Below are 25,738 nucleotides of genomic sequence, written 5' to 3'. Positions count from 1 at the left end.
CGGAGCTTCCTGATTGTCCCTCCCGAGGCTCGGTGGCGGAGCTCCTGCGGCCCTCGTTGGACCCGGTGCACCCTCGCCGCAGCGGCGGAAGGCGTCCCTGAGCGCCCGCGGCAGCCCGTGGGTCAGCAGTGGTGGCGAAGGCGGTCCTGACCGCGGCCACCAGGTGGGGCTAGCGCCCTCCAGCGGCGGGCCGCGCAAGTGCCCCGACATCAAGCAGCAGGCTGTGTCCCGCATGTCCGCCAGCCCAGCGCACGCGACGTCCTCCTGGGGGCCGCAGCTCCGCAGCAGAGCAACCCCTGACCCTGGCTCCCCAGGAACTGCTGATCAACAGGACTGTCACCCTGCCCCCTGCCCTGACTCTTCCTCCAGGAGTCCAGCGCCATCCCACCAGGTGGAGATAATTCCTGTGAAATACAGACTAAATACCCAGAGTTAAATTTGTTCCCAGATAGTCAAACTTCTACCTAGGTTTGTGTAAGAACTGGAGATACATGTTTCTATGAAATCAGTAAAACACAGCGTTTTGAGCTAACATGAATGTTTGTCTCAGTGCAAAACAGTAACAGCTGGGGAGAGTTCCTGTGAAATACAGAATAAATGCCCAAAGTCAAACGAGTTACCAGATAGTCAGTGTCATAGCTTGGTTGTCAAAAGACTGGGAGTTACATGTTTCTATGAAAATGTGAAAAGTGAGCAATATGAAGAGGTTGGTTCTAGTTAATTTGTGCAGTGCTCCAGAAAATACAGAACCTAAAGGGAATCTACTAAAAGTTATATATTTTATCACTAGCCTCTTTTTTTTAATTCAGTACTGGCATTTGAACTCAGGGTCTCATACTTGCTAAGCAGGTTTTCTACTACCTGAGCAATGCCTCATTTATTTTTCAGGTAGGGTTTTGTGTATTTTGCCTGGGCTGGCTTGGACCATGGTCACCCTACTTACCCCTCCTCCATAGCTGGTATAACAGGATTGCACCACCACATCCACTTTTTATGTTGAGATGGGGGTCTAGCTAACTCTCTTTTTATCCAGGCTGGCCTCCAATACGATATTCTCTCTCAATCATCTAAGAGTAGCTAGAGAGCTGGGGGTTGGGTCAAGTGGTAGAATACCTGCCTAAAAAGTGTTAGGCCCTGAGTTCAAACTCCAGTACTCCCAAAAGAAAAGAAAACTACTTAGGATTAGTGGTATAAGCTCCTGCACCTGGCCTCCATGGCCCATTCTAAAACAACTATGGACTATGTGTTTCTAATTTTTACTCTTTAACATAAGCTATAAGCTTGGCATGGTGCTGTCTGTAGTCCCATCATGAGACGCTAAGGCAAGAGAATCACTTAAGCTTGTAAATTGGTGACCAACAAGACTCTGTCCCCAACAATAACTCATTATAAGAAATTAAGTGCATTAAGGTGACATAATTCATTATGTTTTGTTAAAGCAATTGTGTTTGAGTTTAATGAGCACTGTCTTTTAAGTCCACTCAGCTAATAAGATTTTGCTTTCATCTAGAACTGTATATATACTGTGCCTCGCACTTGCTAGGTAGGCACTCTTACATTTGAGCCACTCCACAAGCCCCTTTTTGTGTGTGTGTGTGTGTGATGGGCTTTTTCAAGATAGAGTTGTGAACTGTCTGGGGGCTGACTTCAACTGCGATCCTCGTGATCTCTTGCCTTCCAAATAGCTAGACATGAGCCACTGACTTCCCAGCTTAAATGTATATTTTCTTTAAATACGATTTCCGTAAGCTGGACACTGGTGACTCATGCCTGTACCCCTGGCTACTCAGGAGGTAGAGATCAGGAGGATTGAAGTTCAAAGCCAACCTAGGCATATAGTTTGTGAGACCCTATCTCAAAAAAACTCTTCAAAAGAAACAGGGGCTGGTGGAGTTGCTCAAGGTGTAGGCCCTGACTTCAAACCCCAGTACAGAAAAAAAAAAAAGATTTCTGTAAATGTTTTTTGGAACATTAACTGTTTTCAGATAGATTGTAAATTAGCAGATGTTAACTTTTTTTTCTGAGATGTCTGCAAATACACAATTATAATCAGATTACATCTAACTCATGTTTGTTGAGATTTTCTTTTATGTCTAGTCTCTAATATGTGCATTCCGATAAAGGTGTTTCTTAGTCGTGTAAATTTTACTTTTCATGTTAAATTGCTAGAACATTTTAAATTTTAGTGCAATATGTCTATTACTGATCAAAAGAGACTAGACTTGCCACATATCATAAGGACCACACCTTTTGTCAAGTAAGTTATAAAGAATTTGCGACAAAATCTGTCCATGATCTACAAATGACAGTGTAGTCTTTTAATTGATCTTGGTTAGAGTATTTTGACTTCCTGAAACTGGGTATTTGTATTCTTCCCAAGATGTGGACAGTTTTAGATACTATTTCTTAACATAACATTTCTGCATCTCTGTTTCTTTTATACTCTCCTAGTTGGTGTATTGGATTTGATGGTGTTTCCTATACTCTTTACACTCTCTTGATTTTTTTTCACTTCTTTTTTGCTTTTTATTCATCTTATTGCTAATACCAAATGACTTCATTGGAATTCCATAAGTTTTCTATATGATTGATCCTGGTGTTCAAGCTGTCTTCTCTTTTTTTGTTTGTGGTACTGGGATGAACTCGGGCTTCACACATGCAAGGCAGGCACTCTACTACCCATGCCATGGGCCAGGCCTCTAAATCCATCTGCTGTATTTTTAATTCATTTTTCTGGGTGGTACTGGGATTTGAACTCAGGGTCTTGTGCTTGCTAGGTTGACACTCTACCACTTGAGTAGAGTGTCAGCAGCCCTTTTTGTGCTGGATATTTTTTCAAGTTAGGGGTTTGCAAACTTTAACCTGGGCTGGCTTTAAACCACAATCCTGATCTCTGCCTCCTGAGTAGCTAGGATTACAGGCATGAGCCACCAGTGCCTGACCATTTTCTTCTTTCCTCAAACATTTATTTGATTGCCCTCCCCTACCTTTTGTGGTTCTGTGCAATCAAGCCCTAGTCCTAATGCTGGGTAACTGGCCTATCGCTGAGCTCCTCTTCCAGCTGTTTCTTTATCATTAAACTCACATTTCTTGTATGTTATCTCCTCCATTGTGTTCATTCTGTCTCTCTCGCACCTTTTTATTTCCTGTTTCTCCATTTCTAAGGGGTTCATTAATGGAACTTTAATTTTCCTGTGGTGCTGTTATGTTTGCCTGATTTTTTTGGTCCAGTGAGATAGGCTTGAACTCAGGGCTTTGTGCTCACAAGGCAGGCTTTCTATCACTTGAGCCACATCTTCAGTCCATTTGTTCTGGTTTTTTTGGAGAGAGGGTCTCACAGACTTTTTGCCTGGGCCCGCCTTGAATCTCCATCCTCCCAATCTCAACTTCTGAAGTAGCAAGAATTACAGATATGATCCACTGTCTCCTGGTCACCTGATTCTTTTTGTGCACATAGCCTTGGTAGGTCTTTGTGCATCAGCTCTTACAGAATTGTTTTGGTTAGGGGTGGGTTTTCTCATTGAGTTTTGGTTTTTTTTGTTTTTTGTTTTTTGGGTTTTTTTGCTACTTGGTCAGAATCATAAGAGAATCCCAGGACTGTGGGAGCTCAGTGTAGTGCAAAACTAAATCAGGGAGGTTTTCAGAAGGACTCTGAAGGTGGTGATGTGTAGGTGGAGACCTGAAGCATGTGAAATTGTTAATTGCAAATATAAACAAGCTGCATGTAGTCTATTGTGTGAACATGTTTATGTACATTTTAGTTCTTTCTCATTTGGGTACCCATAAATAGCTAGTACACACCCTTAGCAGATAATGTATGGGTTGTTTTAAGACTACATTAGGAGTGGGTCATAGAGGAAGCTTCCATCAGCTTGCATAGGCCCGAGGAGGACGGCGGCAGACAAGATCTTCAGCTGGACGGGGGTGCATTGGGGTCCTGGAGGAGGAGCCCCCTGCCCTTCTCCAGGGCCAGGGGAACAGCATCTTCAGGCAGGAAATAGGCTAACCATTGTGAGGCCAAGGTCTCGAGGCCTGGAAAGAGTCGCATCCCTGGCCGTGATCACCGGCGCTACTTCCAGGACCACTGGCGGCTGGAGAACCTGCAGGACGTCAACCCCGCCCGGCATGGCATGGTGTGCTGCAGCTTGCGGGCCACCCTCAAACTCAGCACCATCAAGCAGCACTTCCGCCAGAAGCACCCCTACTCCCTGCACTGGAGTCCCCCCCGGGAGAGGAAGTCATCAGCAACAGCTGGGATGCCCACCTGGGGCTGGGGGCCCAGGGGCTGAGGAGGAGGAGGAGGAGGAGGGGTCAGCCTCCAAGCTTGCCCGCCCAAGGGCCCAGGCGACGTCCCGTTATCTCCGGGGACTCCGTTGGAGCGGCCCGCCGAGGAAGAGGAGGATGATGGGGACGGCCAGGAGTCCGGGAGCAGCTGCGGAACAACCAGCCGCGCTGGCGGGGCGACACCTACCTGATGGACGACGATGGAGGCCGGCGCGGCCAGGTGTGCGCGGTGTGCGGGGGCGCGCTGGCCACGCTCAAGGTGAGCACCTTCAAGCGGCACATCCTGCAGGTCACCCCTTCTCCATGGACTTCTCTCCCGAGGAGCGCCACACCATCCTGGAGGCCTAGCAGGAGGCGGCGCTGCGCGGTTACGGCCACGAGGGCTTCGGGCCACCCGCCCCGGGGCCGCGCGACGGCGGAGCGGACCCCAAGCCGGGCGCCGGGTGTCAGGCGTAGCCGGCTCGCGGGCCTGGTAGGGCCTGGCCCTTGGCCTGGGGACCCCCTTGTCCCGCACCAGCGCTTCAGGCGGCCTTGGCAGCCGTCGCCCCCCGCGATCCCGCTGGCCGGGTCGGCGGGGCGGAGATTGGGATTGGGTGGGGCCACAGTGCACTTGGATGCATGAGCCCATCCATGCGCTGCGGGAAGCGCCCTCGGCCCCGCAGCCCCGTCCCTCCCTCCTCGCTCGGGGCCCTACCTTTTCCGAGAAGCCACAGCGGCCTCCCGCAGAGTTAGCACCGAGCTCTGATATTCAGGCAAGAAGTTTTAGGCAGTAGAGGAGGAGACATGTCCACAGCTGAATGTTTCAGCAAGAGGGTAGCGAATGGGCAAAAGTCTCAAGACAGGAAAATGCTTGGTGTGTTGGAGGGAAGTTCAAGATACAAGAGTAGAGTGGCCAAAGAAGGGAAAAGTGAAGTCAGAGAAGTAGTGGGGACCCAGCTATAAGGATTTGGGGCTCAGTAAGAATGTTTGATTATTTACTAAGTAGGACAGGAAGCCATACCACAGTTCTGAGTGGAGGAAAGGCTCAACTTCAATCGTTATTGAGAATGCGGGGTAGATGAGGAGGGCTGGAGGTGGGGATAACAGCTCAGAAACTGTGAAAACCATCCATGTATGAGGATGATCACCTAAACCAGGATGGTAGTAGTAGAGGCAGTGAGAAGGGCCAGGTTATAGATACACTTTGGACAGAGAGCCAACCTTGCCTTGCTGGTGGATTTGACATGGAGTGTGAAAAAAGAAAGTGGAGGCAAGAATACTTCCAAAGAATTTACCTTGACTTGATGCTTTCTGAGCTAGGGAAGACTCTGGGGAAAAAGAGACAATGAGAGAGACAGAAACAGAGAACCAATGATAACGGTAATGGAATATTCAAGAGTTAGAGATTTGGGCAGGCTTGGTAGCACCCACCTATAATACCAGCACTTGGAAGGTGGAGGTAGGAAGACTGAGTCTTCGAGTCCAGACTAGGCTACATACTGAGTTCCTGTCTCAAAAAAGTTTTTTGGGGATGTGGATACTGAGGTTTGAACTCAGGGCCTACACCTGAGGCGCTCCACCACCCATTTTTTGTGTTGTTTTTTTTTTGAGATAGGGTCTTGCAAACTACTTTCCAGGGCTGGCTTCAAACCCTGATCCTCTTGATCTCTACCTCCTGAGTAGCTAGGATTATAGGCAGGAGCCACTGGTACCTGGCTCAAAACTTTTAAGAAAAACAGTGGATGTATGAAGGGAAGGTGGTGAGTAAATGACTGGAGGTGTGGCTCAAGCAGTAGAGCACCTGCTTTGCAGGTGCAAAGTCCTGAGTTCAAACCCCAGTTCCATGAAAAAAAAACTGACCTATATTGGAAGGCTGGTTCTTCAATGCTGTGTAATCTTGGATGATTCACACAACTTTTAAGTCTCAGAATTCCCTGTCAAATGAGGAAGGAGTGAAAGTGTTCCCCACTTCCTGCCACTTCATGTGCCCCAGGATGTTTTTACTGCCTAAGTGACAGAGAAAGACTGAATTCATGCTTCAGGACAAATGATGTGTAGTTTGCTATGTAAACACAAAAATTGCTATTTTAAACTAATTATAAATTCCATTCAGTGGGATCAACCTTAAGTCTCTCTTCATGGAGAAACAGGTGAGCTTAAGCCTGTATGACCATGACATAAATTTCATCCTGGGCTCCACAATCATTGCCCCTATACAGTAGAGATTTCCTTGGTGGCCCATGTAATGTGCCATTGTCATACAGCACACAGTATCTCACAGTGGGACTTGTTTACTTGAACCAACCCTGAAGACACCTCTGTGTACCAGAATTCAAGGTTCACACTTGAAGTGTCAAGGATTTCTCACGTGTTTTCTAGGAACTTGCTTACTGGTGTTCATAACTTCTATTGCACAGATCTGGGTAATGTTGCTGATTTAGGGTATAAACATAAAAGCAAGCCTAGGAGATCTAGGAAGGAAGATGTCAAAATGCTGCAGAAGTGTTCTCTTCAGCAGAACATATGCTAAAATTGGAATGATTCAGAGATGAGCATGGCCCCTGTGCAAGGAGGACATGTAATTTAGTGAAGCGTTCCATATGTTAGAAAAGTACTAAACAATGCAGGTATCTGCCTATAAACGTGTCTATTTCCAATACTGTGACAAAAGGAACACCAGATAACAGTCCTTGCACAGAATATCAATGAACAAGCTTAATGACAATCAGCAAAAAGCAGTAGAAAAGTGTCTGTTCACATCAGTGTATCAGGGTGGTTAATAGAGTGGGGAGAAATTCAAGGGCATGGCAATCAAATGTTATACATGACATAGGACTGGGTTATTGACCACCCTCATTCTCACTCTAGAGATGACCTGCTTTCAGCCTATTGGAAGTGTATTACTTTTTTTTCTTTTGGTAGGACTAGTGTTTGAACTCAGCTTGTGCTTGTAAAACAGGTGCTCTACACTTTGAGCCACACCTCCAGTCCATTTTGCTCTGGTTATTTTGGGGGTGGGGGGGTCGCTCAAATTATTTGCCTGCGCTGGCTTGAACTATGACACTCCTGATCTCAGCCTCCCAAGTAGCTAGGATTACAGGTATGATCCATGGGTGCCTGGATGTGTAATCCTTTCTTAATAGACTTTACTATCACTTTCACTGGAAAAAATGATTGGATTGTCATTTAAATAAACCAGTCATTCTTGTGTCTTTTAGACAACAGAGAACATGTTGATTATAGTTTGAATGATAGGTCTGCATGACATTGAGGCATAATCAATTTAATCTGCAAGTACAGTCTGATTATTTTGGATGTAAGGAAATCTTTCAGTTTTTAAATGTATACTGAACTTTAAAAAGCCACACAAACCTACAGGCATGCAAATAATGATATTTATACTGGGTAGCAGAGCACTGTACCAACCAGGATAAATTTTTTAAAATCTCTATAACTATTTCCTTAGAATATCAGCTAATATATAATCAACACAACTTCAATGAGTTGTAAATACATAAATAATCAATACATAAATTATTATAGTTGCTAATTTTTTGGCAGTATTGATGTTTGAACTCAAGGTCATGCATTCTACTTCTTGAACCATGCCTCCAGTCCTGTACTTGCAAATTTTAAGTCAAAATTCAGAAATCCAATTTTCAGAGTGATGGGTTTATTTATTTATATTTACTTTGTAGTGCTGGGGATCAAATCCAGGGCCTTGTGCACACTGAGCTACATTGCCAGCTCATCTTGATGGAATCTTGTATAGTTAACAGTATTCAGACTTTAGTTCTAGATATAGTTAGATACCTTATAAGACAGAGAATAAATGGTTTTTCAGGCAAACATACACCTTTTTCAAATGTTGAGCTTGAGCTAAGTGGCAGTGGTTCATCTGTAATCCTAGCCACTCAGGAGAATATCAGAGGGAATCATGGTTTGAAGCCAGACCTGAGTAAATAGATCGCCAGAAACCATCTTGAAAATAAGCAACACATAGTTGGTGAAGTGGTTCAAGTGGTAGGGGGCCTGCCTAGCAAGTGTGAGGTCCAGAGTTCAAACCCCAGTACCACAAAACAATCAAACAAACAAACAAAACTGACCTTTGTTAGGACATAAGAAAACTTTTAATTTCAAAGCAAAAGTATTATATAGATTGAAATGCTGAAAATCACAAATCCTAGGAAAGGAATAGCTGTTCAAATCTGATTTTTTTCTCATTTTTTATTACGATAGATTAACAGTACAAGGAAGTTTCAGTACAAGGAGGTTTCATTGTGATAATTCTATACATGAGTACAGTGTACTTTGAACAAGTTCATAATATTCCCATAACCCTCCTCTCTCCATCCCCTTTCCCAAATAGTATTTGGTGGGTTTCATTATTCCACCTCTACATGAATGTATATATACACATATACATATATATGTGTGTGTGGGTGTGTGTGTGTGTGTTTATAAGTACTTTGATCATTTTTATACCTCCATACAGTCTTTCTCCCTTCCCCACTCTCTTCCGCCTGATTCCCCCTTCCCAGACTCCCTTTTACACTCATGCTTCCTCCTCCCCATCATCATCATTGGCAGTTTTGTGTGTAGATTCCGCATGAGTGAAAACATGACACTTGGCTCTTTGGGCTTGTCTTATGTCGCTCAACATGATGACCTCCAGGTCCATCCATTTTCCTGCTAATAGCATAATTTCATTCTTCTTTACGATTGAATAATACTCCATTGTGTATATGTACCACATTTTCTTTATCCACTCATTGATTGTTGGGTCTGGAAGCTGATTGTAAAACATGGCTATTGTGAAGACAGCTGCAATAAACATGAAAGCTGACTTATACTCTTATATGTTGATTTACACTCCTTCAGCTATATACCCAAATGGTATAGAGATCCAGTTGTAAATTTTTTTGTGTGGTGTCAGGGTTTTAAGTCAGGGCCTATACCTTGAGCCACACTTGACCGGCCCTACTTTTTTGTGATATTTTTTGAGATAGGGTCTTTTGAATTGTATGACCAGACTGGCTTTGAACCACGATCCCGATCTCTGCCTCTTGAGTAGCTAGGATTACAGGCATGAACCACTGGTGCCCAGCTGGTTGTAAATTTTTGATGAACTTCCATACTGATGTCCACAGTGGCTGCAATAATTTACATTCTCACCCACATTGTTTGAGGGTTCTGTTTTTCCCTGCATCCTCACCAGCATTTGTTGATGTTTGTTTCTTAATGATAGCCATTCTGACTGGGGTGAGATGGAATCTCAGTGTGGTTTTGATTTGCATTTCCTTTATGGCTAAGGATGCTGAAAATTTATTCATGTGTTTATTAACCATTTGTACTTCTGAGAACTATGTAATTCATTTCCCCATTTATTAAATGGATTATTTGTTATTTTGGTGTTTAACTTTTTTTTTTAACTCTTTGTATATTCTGGGTACTAATCCTATATCTGATGTGTAGCTGGCGCAGATTTTCTCCCATTCTGTGGGGTTTATATGTTCTTCATGCAAAGTATATTATTATATAGGTATATTGTTTCAACAATAAATCATAAAATTAATTAACAATATGTAGAATTAACTGATAATTTAAGTAATTAACATTTTTTCCTAAAATAGTAGTTTGAGGGAATATAAAGCTTTTTTTCTTTGTTTGGTGATACTGGGGTTTGAACTCAAGACTTCAGGCTTGCTAGGCAACTCCATCAGTCCAGATTTCCATTTATTTATCAAAACATTTTATGAAGAAAATAATGCCAGATACTGGTGGCTTACATCTATAATCCTAGCTATGATCAAGGTCCGAGGCCCTGGGCAAATAGTTTAGGAGACTCTATCTCAAAATTACCCAACACACACAAAAAGGGCTGGGGGGTATGGTTCAAGTGGTCAAGTGACTGCCTAGCAAGCTCCAGGCCCTGAGTTCAAACCTTAGCACCGCCAAAGAAAATGTTTATGAAGCTGGGTGTCAGTGACTCACACTTGTATCCTAGCTACTTGGGAAGCTGAGAGCAGGAGGATTGAGGTTTGAGGAAAGCCTGGGCAAATAGTTCATGAGACCCCCATCTCTAAAATAACCAGAGTAAAATAGACTAAAGGTGTGCCTCATGTGGAAGAGTGCCTACTTTGCAAGCATGAAGCCGAGTTCAAACCCCAGTCCTACAAAGAAAAAAGGAGATTAAGGGGGATATAGATCTATTTCAGCTATGTATGCATGCAATATTGTAAAATGCAGGGTAAAAATTTCCTAGTCAAGGACAAATGTGTGTTAACACAGTGTTTATCATGACTGACAGGGGGTGGTTAATCTTATTAATGACAAGGGGCTCAGCATGAGAAAACCTATCATAGGACTCATACTACCCACCAACAAAAAATATCTTGATTACTCCATTCTTGGAAAAAATGTGTTTTCTAAAACGTAATTTCTATTGAGTTTTAAAAGGCCTCTTCAGAACACAGAATAAAAAGGGACTTGCTTACCTAAGTACCAGGAAACTAGTACACAGCATGCTGAATGGAGAAACTTACATGCATTTTAGGATCAGGAAGAACCCAAGGACACTCACTGCTGTTTCTGCTCTTTTCACACTGACCTGTAAGCTGTGCGTTGTGCTATAAGGGAAGAAGAAGAAAAAAATTGCATAAATATTGGAAAGAAGAGACAACATCACTACCTACAAATGATGACCCAAGATGGAATATATGAGTCAATGACAGAGAGGACGATGGTGCCAAAGAGTGTCAACTGGCAAGAATCACAGTGTTTCTCAGAGTTTTGCACCAGCAATCATCAAGCAATTGTATCGTTTAGGAGTCATGCATGGTAGTGCACATCTATAATCTCAGAACTTGGAAAGCAGAGACAGGAAGAACACGAGTTCTAGGCCAGTTTGGGCTACATAGTAAGACACATTCTGGATGTCAATGAAGTACTTACTTTTCCAGTAATATTTGAAAAATTATTTTCTTCAATTAAAACATTTATCTCCTAGAGATGCTAGATGATTGGTGGATGGTACTAGTCTGCCGTCTTCACTTTCATTACAGACTTTTTCCTTTCAATCTTGTGTTCCTTTGTTATTTGTTGTATTCTTTAGTCACATGCTGTGATGCTCTTTTTTCTTTTTTTGTGGTGCTGGGATTTGAATTCAGGGCCTACACCTTAGCCACTCCACACTTCAGCCCTTTTGTGATGGGATTTTTTGAGACAGGGTCTCCAACTGTTTGGACTGGTTTAGAATCGCAATCCCATCTCCAAAATAAGCAGAGCAATAGAGCATGTGTACTGCAAGTGAAAAGACCTGAATTCAAACCTCAGTACTCCCCCAAAAAGAAAAAACCTCAAAAACATAAACACAAGCCTTGTACAGGTCGCTAACACTTTATAATCCTAGTTACTCAGGAGGCAGCTATCAGGAGGATTTCAATTCCAAGCGATCCCTGAGCAAATAGTTCTCTAGACGTATATCAAAAATGGGAGAAGTGCCAAGTGCCTATGGTCCATGGCTGTATTCCTTGCTATTCAGAAGGCAGAGATCAGGAGAATTATGGTTCTAAGCCAGCACAGGCAAATAGTTGCAAGACACTGTCTCAAAAAACACATCACAAAAATAGAGCTGGTGGGCTGCCTGAAGGTGAAGGCCCCATGTTCAAGCCCCATTACCACAAAAAAGTAGGTGGGGAAGAACAGGGGTGACAGAAGGGGAAGCATCAGCTCCTGGGGTTCTAAATGACTCCTTTGCCTGGATGTCCAAATCTTTGCCAAGTTTTGGGGAGGTCTGGTGCAGTGTCTCCAAGTGGTAGAGTGCCTGCCTAGCAATTTTGGGGCTCTGAGTTCAAACTCCACTACCAGCAATCATTCAGTCAATACAAATCTGAAACAACAAAATCTGTAATCTCACAAAGATTAGGGGAAATGTCAGCTATTATTTCATTGGATAGGATTTCTGTTTCTTTATCTTATAACTCTTCTCTGTCATATGTTATGATTGCATGCAACTGTGGTCTTTGAATGGCGTCAAAGATATCCAGTATTTTATGTTCATTGTTTCTTCCATTTTCTCTTTGTCACGGTCAGAATGTGATAGTTCATCAGACTTATCTTTTATCTTTGATATTCTATGCTCTTTTTAAAAAAATTATTGCAGTACTGGGGACTTGAACTCAGGGCCTACACCTTGAGCCACTGCACCAGCCCCTTGTTTGTGATGAGTTTTTTCAAGATAGGATCTCATGAACTATTTTCCCTGGCTGGCTTAGAACCAAAATCCTCCGATCTCTGCCTCCTCAATAGCTAGGATTACACGCCTGAGCCACTGGCACCTGGCTTCTTTGTTCTTCTTGATCTTGTCTATTGCTGTGGCCTTGAACTGCAGTTTTATTTGACTGACACAGTTTTTGTTTTCCAAGACTTCTCTTTGGTTCTTTCTCAAAATCTCTATTTCCTTCTAGAATTTCTGTTTCATGTACAACATGGTCATCCGTTATTTCTTTGCATTCTCCTAGAGTTCATTAATCCTTAAAAAATATCTTTTGAATTCTTAATCTGGCACTTCATCCATTTCAATATGCTTGGAATTCATTCTTATAGAATTATGAATTTTAAAAGGTGCATATTTCTTGTATATGATTGCTGCATACACATTGCTATCTGTTGGGATAAATACCCCTTGTTCTCTTATGTGTATTGGAGGATTGGTTTGTTTTCTAGTGTTCTTTTAATTCCAGTTGGACTTTATTGTATAATCTCCCTGTGGCTTCTCAGCTGTGATTAGTGAATCATGACAAAAGGCGTTCTATGTGAATGCCTGGGAAACTCATGTTCTCCTATGTCTCCCAAGAGTGGAGTCCCTTGGTAATTTAGGATTGTGTGATATAGACCAGAGAATATGTGGTGAACATGATCTGAGGTAAGTCCTACAATGGGCATGGAAAACACTTTTAGGTGGTGTGTATTCCATGGACACTGTTTATTTCAATATTTTACTTGAAAGTGATTCTGATATGTGCTGCTCCAATTGTGCTGAAAGTTCTGATACAGCTAGGTGTTACATCCCCACTGGTTTTTATTGTTTGTTGCTGGTTTGGGGCACTACTGGGGGTTGAACTCAGGGCCTCCCACACCTTTGAGAAAAAATATGCATCTGGCATCTCTTCCCAATGCAGAGTCCAGTGATGCCTCCTAGGCAGCACTCTTCCACTTGACCCATGCCCCAGTCCTTTGCACTGGTTATTTTTAGGTAGACTTTTGCTTCATCCCAAGGACGACCTGCTCTGTCACCTTCCTATTTATGATTCCCCATAAAGCTGGGATGACAGGTGGGTAGCACCCATGTAGTCATTGGTTGAAATGATGTTCTTGCAAACATTTTGTCCAGGCTGGCTTTGAGGCCAGATCTTTCCAATCTCTGCCTCCCAAGTAGCTAGGATTTCCCTTAGTTTAAAGCATACAGCAGAGTACAAATGAGACTGGGTTGTGACCTCTTTGGGGTAAATTACTCTCAGCTGAGCTGGTTGAATATCTGTTAGGCAGAACACCGGCCTAATGGGCAAAGAGCCCTCTTTTTGATCCCCAGGACCAGAAAGGGGAAGAAGAATCACTGAAGAGTAAATAGACAAAAAACACAAAGTAGAATGCAAAGGAAAAATTTTTTAAAAATACAAATTATAAAAGGGGATAAAATGCAGAAGGGAAAATGACAGAGAGGAGGAAAAGACCAGTTATAGAAAAAAATAATGAAATGAGATAAAAGGAAGGGGCAGCCTCTCTTGGGACCCCTCCCATCTCTGGTGGATCTAGTCTCCCACTTTATACTTTCAATCTTGAAAACTATCCTGCTTTTCGAACAAACAAAAAAATAAAAGAAAAACTATGAGAAATCACTAATAAAGATAAAAGAATAGATAGGGAAAAATAAACTAGCCAAAATTCCTCTGGGTGATAACATTTCACCCAGGTCTTGTAAGGTTGGAATCTGCAAGGGAGATTGTCAGTCTCTCATGCAAGTACTTCTAATTTGTCTCAGATGTCACCAAATGAGCTACAGCAGGCTGTAGACTGCAAGTCACCTTTTTCACTGAACATGTTAGTAAAATACTGATGTGACAGCTGAGGCATTTTCTCTCTGGAGTCTTTTAGGTTCCATATTCAGCTGTGGCATATGTCAGCTTGCAGGGCACACTTCTTGCCAACCAAGGTTTGACAGAAGGTGCACATTCCATGCAGGTGTAAATGTACCCTGAACCTTTTCAGACTGTGTGCTTAGGAATATTACCAAAGCCCAAACCACAGTGCATTGCTGGAATTCACCAAGGGTACGGAGAACAAATGAAGCTCTCAATTCTGTATTGGATCTGAGGCTTGTTGGGAGTGAGTGACTATCTAGTCTCCTCCCAAGCAGATCTCCTGGTCCAACTCCTTTGAGAAAAAATCCACATCTGGCCTGGCATCACAATGCAGAGGGCAGTGTTGCTGATTGGCTGTACTGCACTCCATTTCTCTCACAGCCCATGAAGCCTAAAACTGTATGGGTGTTTGTGTCAGAGACACTCCCCAATAGCCACAAATGGTTCACATGGCCATTGCATCTCAGTAAGTGCAGAAAGGTTGCTTGTACATAGGGACCCTGCAGTGTGATTCTGCTGGGGCTGGTGATCCCAAGGGCAGTTCATTCCCTAACAATAGGACCTTTCTCCAGATGGCTCTTGACTATAGCAATCAAGGTTTGCTCTGACCTTCAATAAATTTGTTCTCCAGAGCTACCTCATTGTACAGACTTCAGATCACCTGTTCATTCACTCTTTTCCTTCAATGTGCAGTCTTCTTTACTATGCTGTGATTCTTTCTCTGTCAACTTTAACTCCTCCAAGGGCAGAATTCCCTTCGACCCACCATAGTGCTAGGTGCCAGTAACCTGGGCGTTCATTAGTTTGCTTTGTTCTTCTCCTTAGCCTCTTTAATCAAGCAACTTTCCTTTTCTATGCTATTGATTTTTTCCAGAAGCCAACTGCAGGCAATCATATCTAGGAGCAGTTAGTTACACACCATTCCTTGAAAGAGCCAAAATAATTCTGAGAGTTTCTATTTTGACAATCTTGAAGCCTGACCATTAATACTCATACATTTAAAGATGCCCATCCATTTTTATGGTGTTTTCTTTTTCTTTATAAGGAAACATGCTGACCTTACATGCACAAGTTGTTTGTGACTTCTGAAAGTGTTCATGTTGTATCTACCCCATTCAATGTGTACTTTATTCTCATGGACGAGAAGGAATTACAATGTGTGTTGTAACTAGATGCCAGTTTGTCCTCATCTTGTATATTAAAGAGATTGTGATTTCTGCCACTACTGTACAAAGCCTGTCAATTTTCAGTGTACCTACATGTAGGACCCTTAAACACTGTCCTCCTTCCTCATGATCTGGTTAGTAATCCCTCAGTTACTGGAGTCTTGAATAGTGAAGAGTGGTGGCTCTGCATTCCTGTGAGAAAATACCTAAGAAAAAAACAAGTTAAAGGAAGAAAATTTTATTTGGGGCTCATGTTTCAGTCCTTCTACAGCAGAGATTTCTTTGATGGCCCATGTGCACAATATTTCTGAATGGGACTTTTCCCCTTAATTTACCAAGTACACATCTCTGTCTGTCTACAATTGTCCATGATTCACACTTCATACCTCAAAGTTTACTCAATATTTGCCTAGCAATCTGTCTATTGCGCTTTCTCATTCCTATTGCATAGGAGTGGGCAGTGCTCATACTTAGGGTGTTTTTTGCTCTGCTGCAGTAATCTGAAGAAATCTTTGGTAGATTGATAAATCTGAGATATACCTACCTCATGCTGCCAGGTAGAGGTGCAGCACAAAACCTTCAATTTCTCATTGTATAATGGGTTTGTGTTGTTGGAAATATTAGATGACACTGGGTTTGGGCAGACTGAGAAGAATTAAATGTTTGTTTCTGACTAAATATACTGTAGCAGGTAGAAATAGTTAAATTTGGTTTTCCCTGTGTTATCTCAAACATGCATCCTTCTATCCAAAATAAATCCCTATGTTGAGTACCCTTGCAGACAACTTTAAAATCTGATTTACAAACGTTTTTCTCAATTGGAAAGAATTAAAAAAAATAAACATGAATATGTGTTGATGGAATGTTTCTCTAACAGAATTTGGTAACCCAATTTAGTGATTCCTAGTTGTTTTTTTTTTTCTGGGTAGAGTTTGCTCAGCAAAGTCTTCTTCATGGTGGTCTTGAGTTCCTTGTTCTCAGACTGAATATGATGGGACCAAGAAAGGGTGTGAGGACTATGTAGGTGATGCCCATCAAAGTGTCTCCTTCCAGGGACTGGGGCCCCTTGGTTTTGAGGTAGATGACAGAAGCAAAGCCATAGTGCACGATCACCACAGTGAGGTGGGATTCACAGGTGAAGAAGGCTTTGTGCCACCCTTCAGCTGATGGGATCTTCCAGAGGGTAGTCACAATGAAGGCATAGGAGAGGAGGATGAGGAGGAGGCAGCCTAGCATGGCTGAGATACACACCAAGCCAAAAGTTAATGAGACACCATCACAACAATAAGCTAGGTCCTGTGGTCAATTCCTGTCACCCCTGGTATGCATTGGAATAGGTAGAAGGATTACATCCATAGCTGGCTCAGGCAAAGAGCAAGACACTGTATGAAAAATAACCTAAAGCAATAGGACTGGAGGCGTGGCTCAAGTGGTAAAGCACTTGCCCAGCAAGTACTGTTCGTTGAGTTCAAATTCGAGTACTGTCAAAAATAAAATAAAATGAACAAAATTAGACAGTGTAAAGTTCAAAACAGTACACCATTGTTCTGCTTTCTATTTCTGTTTGTAAGTCCTACAACATGTGGACTTTTTGGTTTTGATGGTACTGGGGTTTGAACTCAGGATCTAATGCTTCCTAGACAGATATACCACTTGAGCCACTCCACCAGACACCTGTTTTGTGTTGGGTATTTTCCAGATAGTCTCGAGATCTATTTTCCTGAAGTGTCTTCAAACCTTAATCCTCCAGATCTCTGCCTCCTCAGTAGTTAGGATTTCAGGCATGAGCAACATGCTGTCTCTTGTGTCTCATTTATTTTGTTACATCAGGTTTCAAGATTCATCTACATAGTGACATTTTCTTTTATAGCCAAACATGTCACTAGATGGATACACTTCAGTGGATAGACATCTGGGTTGTTTTCTGACTATGGTGAGTGGTGTACATGTTTATAGAAATTTAAAGCAGCTGACAGGTAGTGGTGGCTGGAGCAAAGGGACAGTGGGGAGTGACTGCTATTGGGTACAGGGTTTCCTTTGGGGGTAATGGAAATTTTCAGCTCTAGATAGAGTTGTGAGTTGTACAACATTGTAAGTGTGATTCATGCCACTAATTTTATGTACTATTTATTTTTGTGATGATTTGTTTTATAAAATGTATTATTGATAATATTTTCATTTGCCTAACCAGAACTTTATACAGTTATGGAGTACACATGATATGTGTGTGTGTGTGTGTGTGTGTGTGTGTGTGTGTATGATTAAATCAATCTCATGACCATTAATGTTTATATTACCTCATAACTCATTGTTTTTTAATTTTTTGATGGGCCTGGGTTAGAACTTTTTTCCTGTCCTACTGACCCTTTTTCCCTCTCCCTTCCACCTCTGTAATAGAAGGAAAAATCATAATCATAAAAAATATCAATTTCAAAACATGTAGTTAGTCAAATTTTGGTTAGTTTAACCTCAGATAAAATATCTCAGATGTGCCGGGTGCCAGAGGCTGTTATCCTAGGTACTGCAGAAACAGAGATCATGAGGATCGCTGTTTAAGTTCAGGCAAATAGGTCATGAGATCCTATTATTCAAATACCCAATACAGGAAATGCCTGTGGATTTGCTCAAGTGGTAGAGTTCCTACCTAGCAGGTGTGAGGCTCTGAATTCAAACTCCAATATGACCAAAAAATTACTTAGAGTAAATCAATTCAAAGACAGGAAAGGTTTATTTTCAATTTATGACCAACTGACTCCATTACCTTGAACGTGGGGCAGCGCACCATGGAGAAGCAGGTGGGGGAGTGAGCTCCATGACCACTTAATGGATATGAGATACAGGAAGACCAGGGTGCCAGAATCCATTCAAGGCCACACATCAAATGACCTAAGCCTTCCCACTGGGCTCTACTTCTAATAGTTCCACCACCTTCCAATAGTCCAATTGGCTGGGAACCTCACCTTTAACACATGGGCCTCTAAGGTACATTCGAAACCAAAACTATAACCGTAGTGAATGGCCCCATAAGTGGGCTTGGGTCTTTGGTGGAGCCCTTGCAGGTTTATCATGAGAAATGAAGGAGGAGCCATGCACTTTGGTAAGTGGAGTCTGTGTTCCTCAAATAGCACCTGTTTCCAGAGTCTTGGCCACTCTTTTGGAACCATTTGAATTTTGACTCACTTAAGTGTCAGCACCTGTGTGTAACTCCTTCAGAAGGCAGTCCTTACATTTCCTTACTGTTCTGACCTCTGAGATTATAGAGGATGAATGGCTTTACAATAAGAGCCTTCAAGAAGTGACGAAATAGGTAACGTGGAGCCTATATGTTGTGTTTACAGGCCTTCCATGTTTTCCCATGTTCTAGTGCAGATTCCCCAACCTCAAGCCTATTCACACTTAGGATCTCATCATTCATTCTTAGGTGCTGTTCTGCGCCTTCTAAGATTTTCAGTAGCATCCCTGGTCTCTCCAGCTATAGCATCTGATCAGTGGTGACAAACAAAAATATCTCCAAACAACACCAATGTCCTCATGGGGTTGTGAAACATTGCCCACAGTTGAGAATCCTTGACCCAGGGTGTACAATTGCAACTTCTTGCTTCTTGGCACTTCTCTCTGCCTGGGTTCCCTGTCCACTGCTTCTCCACCTGGCAAAGGTCTATTTCTCTTAAGACATAGCTTCAGTGTGGCTTGCTCTGCACAGACCTGGACATTTTCTTCCCACAGAAGATTTAGTCACTTCTTTTTGGGTGATGCCCAAACACCATCTCCTAAGTGCTTATAAAATCTGTGCTCATGACTTTGTCATGTGCTTCCTGATCAGCATCAGATTGGAACCACATCTCTCCCCAGCACTGGACTGTGAGTCCTTGACATCAAGATTTGTTATTTGTACAACACCAATACTACAGACTCGGCAGAAATATCCCCAATGTTAATAGCCGCCCCTTATTGACTTTGTCCCCTGGACCAAGCAATGACTCGGTGGTTTTTTCTGATACTCCCCACCCCCAAATAGGAAGTACCTGCTCTGTTCCCTGTTTTACAGATAAGTAAGCTGAATCCCCCAGAGCACTCTCACTTGCCAAGGTACCATGCCCCATGCAGTATGGCAACCAGGATCTGAACTTAGGTTTGTCTGATGACAATGCATGTGTTTTCCTGACCTCTTATTATCTCATTATTTCTTGGTGGCTATTAATGAAAATCAGAAGCTGTTCTCAGATGAAGGAGATGACCCTTCCCCATGGTAGATCATACCCACACTGTCTTTCTTCATGTCACCAAACATCCCAATTATCCACAAAAAGAATGAATTATGAGAAGATGAAGATGGGTCACATCTGGAGGTGACAGCTGAGGCTGAAAATGCCACCCTCTGGCATGACACAGATTAGATGTAGCTAAAAGGGAGATCTATTCATTCTAGAAAATGTAAAACCATAGAGAAAATAAAGTGTCTGTGGCTTCCAGGGTCTCATGACGGAAGATGGGAGAAAGAACCACATGGAGGATTCTTAAGGGGGTAAAATAATACTGTCTGATGTTGTAATGGTGGAGATCTATTATTGAGCATTTGTCAAAATCCAGGTAATAGACAATGCCAAGACTGACCTATAATACTATGTGGATTTTGTGAGTGGAACAGAGAGATAGAAGCAGAGATAGAAAGTGAGAGAGAGGGAGAGAGAAAGAGAGTGAGGTGAGGGAAAAATTGAAGGGAAACAGGCATAAATAGAACTTTCTTGCACTTAGGGGAAATGTATGATGTGTTTAGCTTAACATCCAGAAACTTTGGGACTAAGCCAGGCATGTACATGTCCTGCTCAAAAAACCTTTAGTATAATCCAAGTTTAGCATAGGGACAATTAGGACAGTAGTATTTATTCATCTCTGACCTTGATTTACTAGATGCCAGTACTATAACCCAATAGTGACCATCAGATACCACACATTGCCAAATGTCCAGTGGGGGACAGAGTCACCCCCAATTCAGAACCATGGGTTGGGTCTGCCTTCTCTCAGACACCATCTTGCTCTTCCTGTTGCTCTGTCATGGATAGCTCTTCTTAGGAAACTGTTTTCTTTCCTCTCTGTGACCATCTCTGATCTCAGCCATCTTCTCCCTGTCTTTTGTCTGTGTCATGTCATCCTTAACTTTTCACCATCACCTCATCTGGCCCATTGATGTCTTCCTTATTCTTTATATCCCATAGAGATGACATAGAGACTCTTCTTTCTCAATCTCCCTGTCTCTTTTGCCTCTCCCCAGCCATTTTTCTATTAGTCTCTGGCTAGACAGATCAAGAAGGGATGGTAAAAGCCAATATACATCCTGGCTGACTGAGCAATAGCTCTCCTCTGTCTGCACTTCAGTTTTCTCACCTTTCCATAGAACCCACCTATGATGTAGCAGGAAATCCACAAAAGATAAAGTCTGCTGAGCAATCATCACACTGTCTTGATGTCTTCTGCTTCATGGACTCAAATTGCTTGAGGAGCTGTGTAAAAGGTAGTTTTCTGTGTCACTTCTGGATGTTAGTTCTTCAGGTCCTTCCTAGTCAGGTGGATGGGAGAAAAGGAAATTCACCTGGAGCTCCAGGCCCTACACTTGTTACTGCCGAACCCTGGTAAGAGGCCCTGGTTTAAAGTCCCTGTGCAGGAGCACCAATGTGGCATAGTCAGATGGACAGGGAGCCTGAAGGAGCCCAATCACCATCATTTATCCCTCCCCCTCTTCCTGCCCACTGACTCCTCTGGTCCTGCTGCCTTGCCTCTGCTACAGGGATCCTGGGGCCCAAGGGACACTGCCATGGATGAGGCAACCTCAGGGAACCAGTGTCCTCACTTTCCTTCCCTCCCTGCTTTCTAGGAGTGAGTCAATTCCATGAGCTTCTCAGGGCTTGAGAAGAGACGAATGATCTACGTATTTGGGATTTGGGGACCTGGCTGTTGTTGACCAGAGAGCAGCCCTGCCATTGCCCATGGGGACTGCCTGCCTGACTTGCCCTCTGAATTTTCCTACTTAATTCCTTATGTCTCTTGTCCTATTGGATATATTATTCAGGATTTTAGAAAATCAAACACATGCACATATTTGTTTCTTCTTAAGTAATCAAAAACTGTATATAAGGGTAAGAGCCATGTAGCAGCCGGGCACATGAAACCCATGAAACCATGGGTTTCCATTCAGCCAGGCACATGAAACCATGGGTTTCCATTCAGACCTTCATTTGTTTATGTGCCATGTTCAAATTCTTTGTCATGTTAAAACAAGGATGACCATGATACCACTATTAATCAATCATACATTCTATAATGGGCAGTACTCTATATAAATTTTTGCATATAATGCACAAAAAAATCTGAGAATATTGCATTCTGCTGATTTACATGTCAAAATACTTCAAGGAATAAGTTGGTAGAAACTACAATTTTGAAGAGATTATCTTTTTTTTGTGGTACTGAAGCTTGATCTTGGGGAACTCATTCTCAGCCAGGCATTCTACTTTCTCTGACCTAAGAGTTTCTATCTTGATGTAGCCATCATTGCAAGAAATATCATTATGGTGAGAATTAACTTAATATACATAATCTACTATCCCTCCTTGGCTAAGACGACCTGAAATATAATTAGAAAATTGCAATTAGCCTCGGCTGACCAGATCATCCTTCACAAACCCTGGTTTCTAATAAGGAATTGAACATCTCATGTAATTTACTGAGTACAGTATACTGCAGACTATCAACTCCTAAGGATATTAAACACTGACTACTTGATGCCATATTTGTAAAACAACACCAAACACAAAATTTGCAGTGTTCTCCTGTTATCTCTTTGATTTCTGTTACAATTCCAATGTCTTCTTGATTTCTGTTACAGTTCCAATGTTGTGTGCTGACACACTAGGACATTGCACTGAGAGATCATCACTATGAAGTATAGGATTTTTGGTAAGCCTTGTGTTGCCTGTGGTTCAATCTTTCTCTGTAAACTGCCATGCAAGTTAGGCTGTTGGTGAATTCCAACAACATTTTCCATTCTGACATAACTCAGCCAGAAAATTCCTCTCCCACTCTAGATTTGATTGTCCTCTTGCCTTACTTGAAACTCAGTAGTCCAGGCTGGGTGTTCTGGCACATGCCTCTAATCACAGAATTGGAAAGCTCAAGGGAGGAGGATCGTGAGTTTTTGGTGAGCCGGGGCTACATAGTGAATTCCAAGGCAGCCTGGGCTACAGAGTGAGACTCCATCTCTAAACCAGAAAAGAAAAGAAGGTGGCTCTGGATGTAGCTCAGTGGTAGAGGGCTCTTCTGGATCATGTGTGAGTCCCTGGGGTTAAACTTCACTGCAACAACAACAAAGTATGAACCACTGAGAATGATTTTGGTAACATTTCTTTCAAATTGTGACTCACCAGGAACATTCAGGTTGTAGTAATTTGAATCAGGCACATATATTTCTAAGATTTGTAGGATTTTGCAACATTGGGAGATTTGCCAAGACAAAAATTGCAAGTATACCATACAATACAGAGAGAAGCATGAATAATTCAGGCACTCTATGCTCTGTACCTTTTATAGAAAAAAACTACTTTTGCCAGTTCTGGTGTTAAAGATTTGTAAGGTGCTGAACAAATGTGGAAATGCTCATTTACAAGTTGTAAATATTAAGGACAGTAAAGGAAATAAATGATGGCAGGTTGCACGGTATAGAAGCCATCATAGTAGAATGTGATCAATAAGAGTGGTTTATTGATATGGGAGTCTTTCCCTGTTTCACTGGCTTTCCTATATTTTTAAATTAATATGTTGTGAATATGACTTCTTGGAAATAGAAACCAGTGCTCATACACCAAATTTAAATTGGTATGTCATCATGTGCTGTGGTCTGAATGTTTTCCCCAAAAATCCCGTTTAAGGAACTCAGTCCTTAATGCAAAAGTAATGGGAGGTAGAACCTTTTGTCAGGTGCTCAGGAATTAACTGCTACCACTCTTGTCATGTGCACTTCTCACCCTCCTAAACTGAGGAGATTCTTGTTTTTCATAAATTACCCAGTCTCTTGGGCTGGTGGAGTGGTGTAAGTGCATAGCACCTACCTAGCAAGTATGAGTTCAAACCCCAGTGTGGCCAAAACCCCAAAAATTACCCAGTCTCAGGTGTCCTGTTACATCAACACAAGGCAACCTAAGGCAGAAACTCAGTGGAGCAAAGAGAAATGGCATATTGGTAGAACATCTTCCTAAAAATGTGGATTGGGCTTTGTAGCCTGTATTGAAAGTCTGTATTGGTGTGATTGGAACACAAAAATGTTGTTGTGTGGAGGCCTCAGGAGAAGAGCTACAGAGAAAGCCTGGATTCTGGGAAGCCTTCAGACTTCCTTCACCCGAGGACAAATCCCTGACTTTGCATCCTGGATTACTCCTGGTCCTGTCCCTCTTCTGCCTCTGCCTTGTCATAATGGACTGAATGACAATGCTACCCATTTTCCTCCAATACTGTGGGGGACAACCCCACCCTAGGCAGGTCTGGAGGGGTCATTGTTTGTTTTTTCGTTTTGAGGTACTGGGCATCAAACTCAGGACCTTGTGAATGCTAGGCAAACACTTAACCACTGAACTACATCCACAACCGCTGGAGGGATAATTTTTATGTGTGGAAAAGTGGAGGCTGCATTCTGGGAGCCGATGGCAATGGCCTAAAGGCAACATGACAGGAGAGGTCAAACACAGGAGTACAGGTCTGGCTCCTATACCTACCTGTGTGTGTCAACTTAGCGTATCAAGGAGGGAGCCACCTGTGCTATCTTACTCCTGCCATATCATAATAGAGATGGTACAAGAGCCTAAAATTGAAACAAACTCTGGGAGAGGCTTTGGGTTCACTTATGCAAAGGTTCTGCAAGATAATGCTCTGGGAAGATAGTACTGCACCCCCTATTTATCAATATATTCTTTCCTCCTTTCACACCAGAATATTACCCTATGACAGCAATGTAAGACTGTCACCTCTTTTTTTTTCTGTGATACTGAGGTTTGAACTCTGGGCCTAATGCTTGCTAGGTAGGTGCTCCTGCCACCTGAGCTACTCCACCAGCTGTCACCTTCTTAAATAAGGCCCATCAAGACACCTCTACCATGTCTGGAGACTGTGGCAGGTGACCACAGGCAGGTTGTGCTTCCTATTTTTAATGCCAGAACCTTCAACAATGAGAATTTGTTACATGTTTAACTCGACTGTCAGTCCTCAATACTTCTTGAGAGCTATGTGTGTCCCTACTGTTGGCCCTTCCACAACCACAGATAACTCAAATGCTACATTTCCTGTGCATCTGTACCTCTTCCCTCTAACAGAAATGACAATGATAGCTAGTAAGTACAATTTTGTCACCAGTTTATCTACCAGCTGTGAAGTAATGACTCTCAGAAGTGCACTTATAGCTGGGTGCTAGTGGCTCACACCTGTAATCCTAGCTACTTGGGAGGCAGAGATCAGGAGGATCATGTGTTGAAGCCAGGCCTGAGCAAACAGTTCTCAAGACCTATCTCAAAAATATCCAACACAAAATAGGTCTTGTGGAGTGGCTCAAGTAGTAAAGCACCTGCCTAAGAAGTGTGAGGCCCTGAGTTCAATCCACAGTAATTATTGCCAAAAACCCCTCAAATTTTTGGTGTTTAAACTCAGACCTTGCTCTTGATAAACAAGCGCTCCACTACTTGAGCTTTGTCCCAAGCCCAAAACCTGTCTAATTGACACCTTTTCTTGTTGGTTTAGGATTTATAACAGGAATTGCAGTGGGAGTTACAGTGGCAGAAACAGTTTCAGCATCAGAGATCTCTTCTAAATTCTCAAAGCATCTCTCTCTTAGCATCCAGGAAAACACTGAGGCTGTATCTGCTAGCATCCTGCTGGCATCTACATGATTATTCTTTCTCACCTGGGTGGTTTCCATAGCTTCTGATTTGGTCTCCCTGCTTTGACCCTTCTCAGTAAAGAAGGAGATTGATCCTTCTAGATGCACACTGCATTACATCGCTTCTGCTCAGAGTCCTGTGATGGCTCCCTGTCTCATTCAGGGAGAAATCCAACATTCGTATGATGCCCACAAATTCCTTCATTGTGGGCTCTGCTTCTTCTCTGACCAAAGATTCTGTTTCTCTTTCC

General features: G+C 42.6%; 1 non-coding gene and 1 pseudogene across 1 annotated transcript; both read left to right on the top strand.

Moving 5' to 3' along the window:
- The first annotated feature begins 232 nt into the window (after positions 1–232).
- LOC141416088 (zinc finger translocation-associated protein-like) lies at positions 233–4,740 on the top strand (annotated as a pseudogene).
- Positions 4,741–6,767: 2,027 nt separating this feature from the next.
- On the top strand, positions 6,768–6,869 carry LOC141417003 (U6 spliceosomal RNA). Its single transcript, XR_012441638.1, has one exon. It is a non-coding gene; the product is annotated as a U6 spliceosomal RNA (small nuclear RNA).
- The last annotated feature ends 18,869 nt before the right edge of the window (positions 6,870–25,738 follow it).

Source organism: Castor canadensis, chromosome 14, assembly GCF_047511655.1.
Source record: "Castor canadensis chromosome 14, mCasCan1.hap1v2, whole genome shotgun sequence".
Classification (NCBI taxonomy): Eukaryota; Metazoa; Chordata; class Mammalia; order Rodentia; family Castoridae; genus Castor; species Castor canadensis.
The sequence above is the reverse complement of the archived record's forward strand: the minus strand, read 5'-3'. Positions and strand labels throughout refer to the sequence as shown.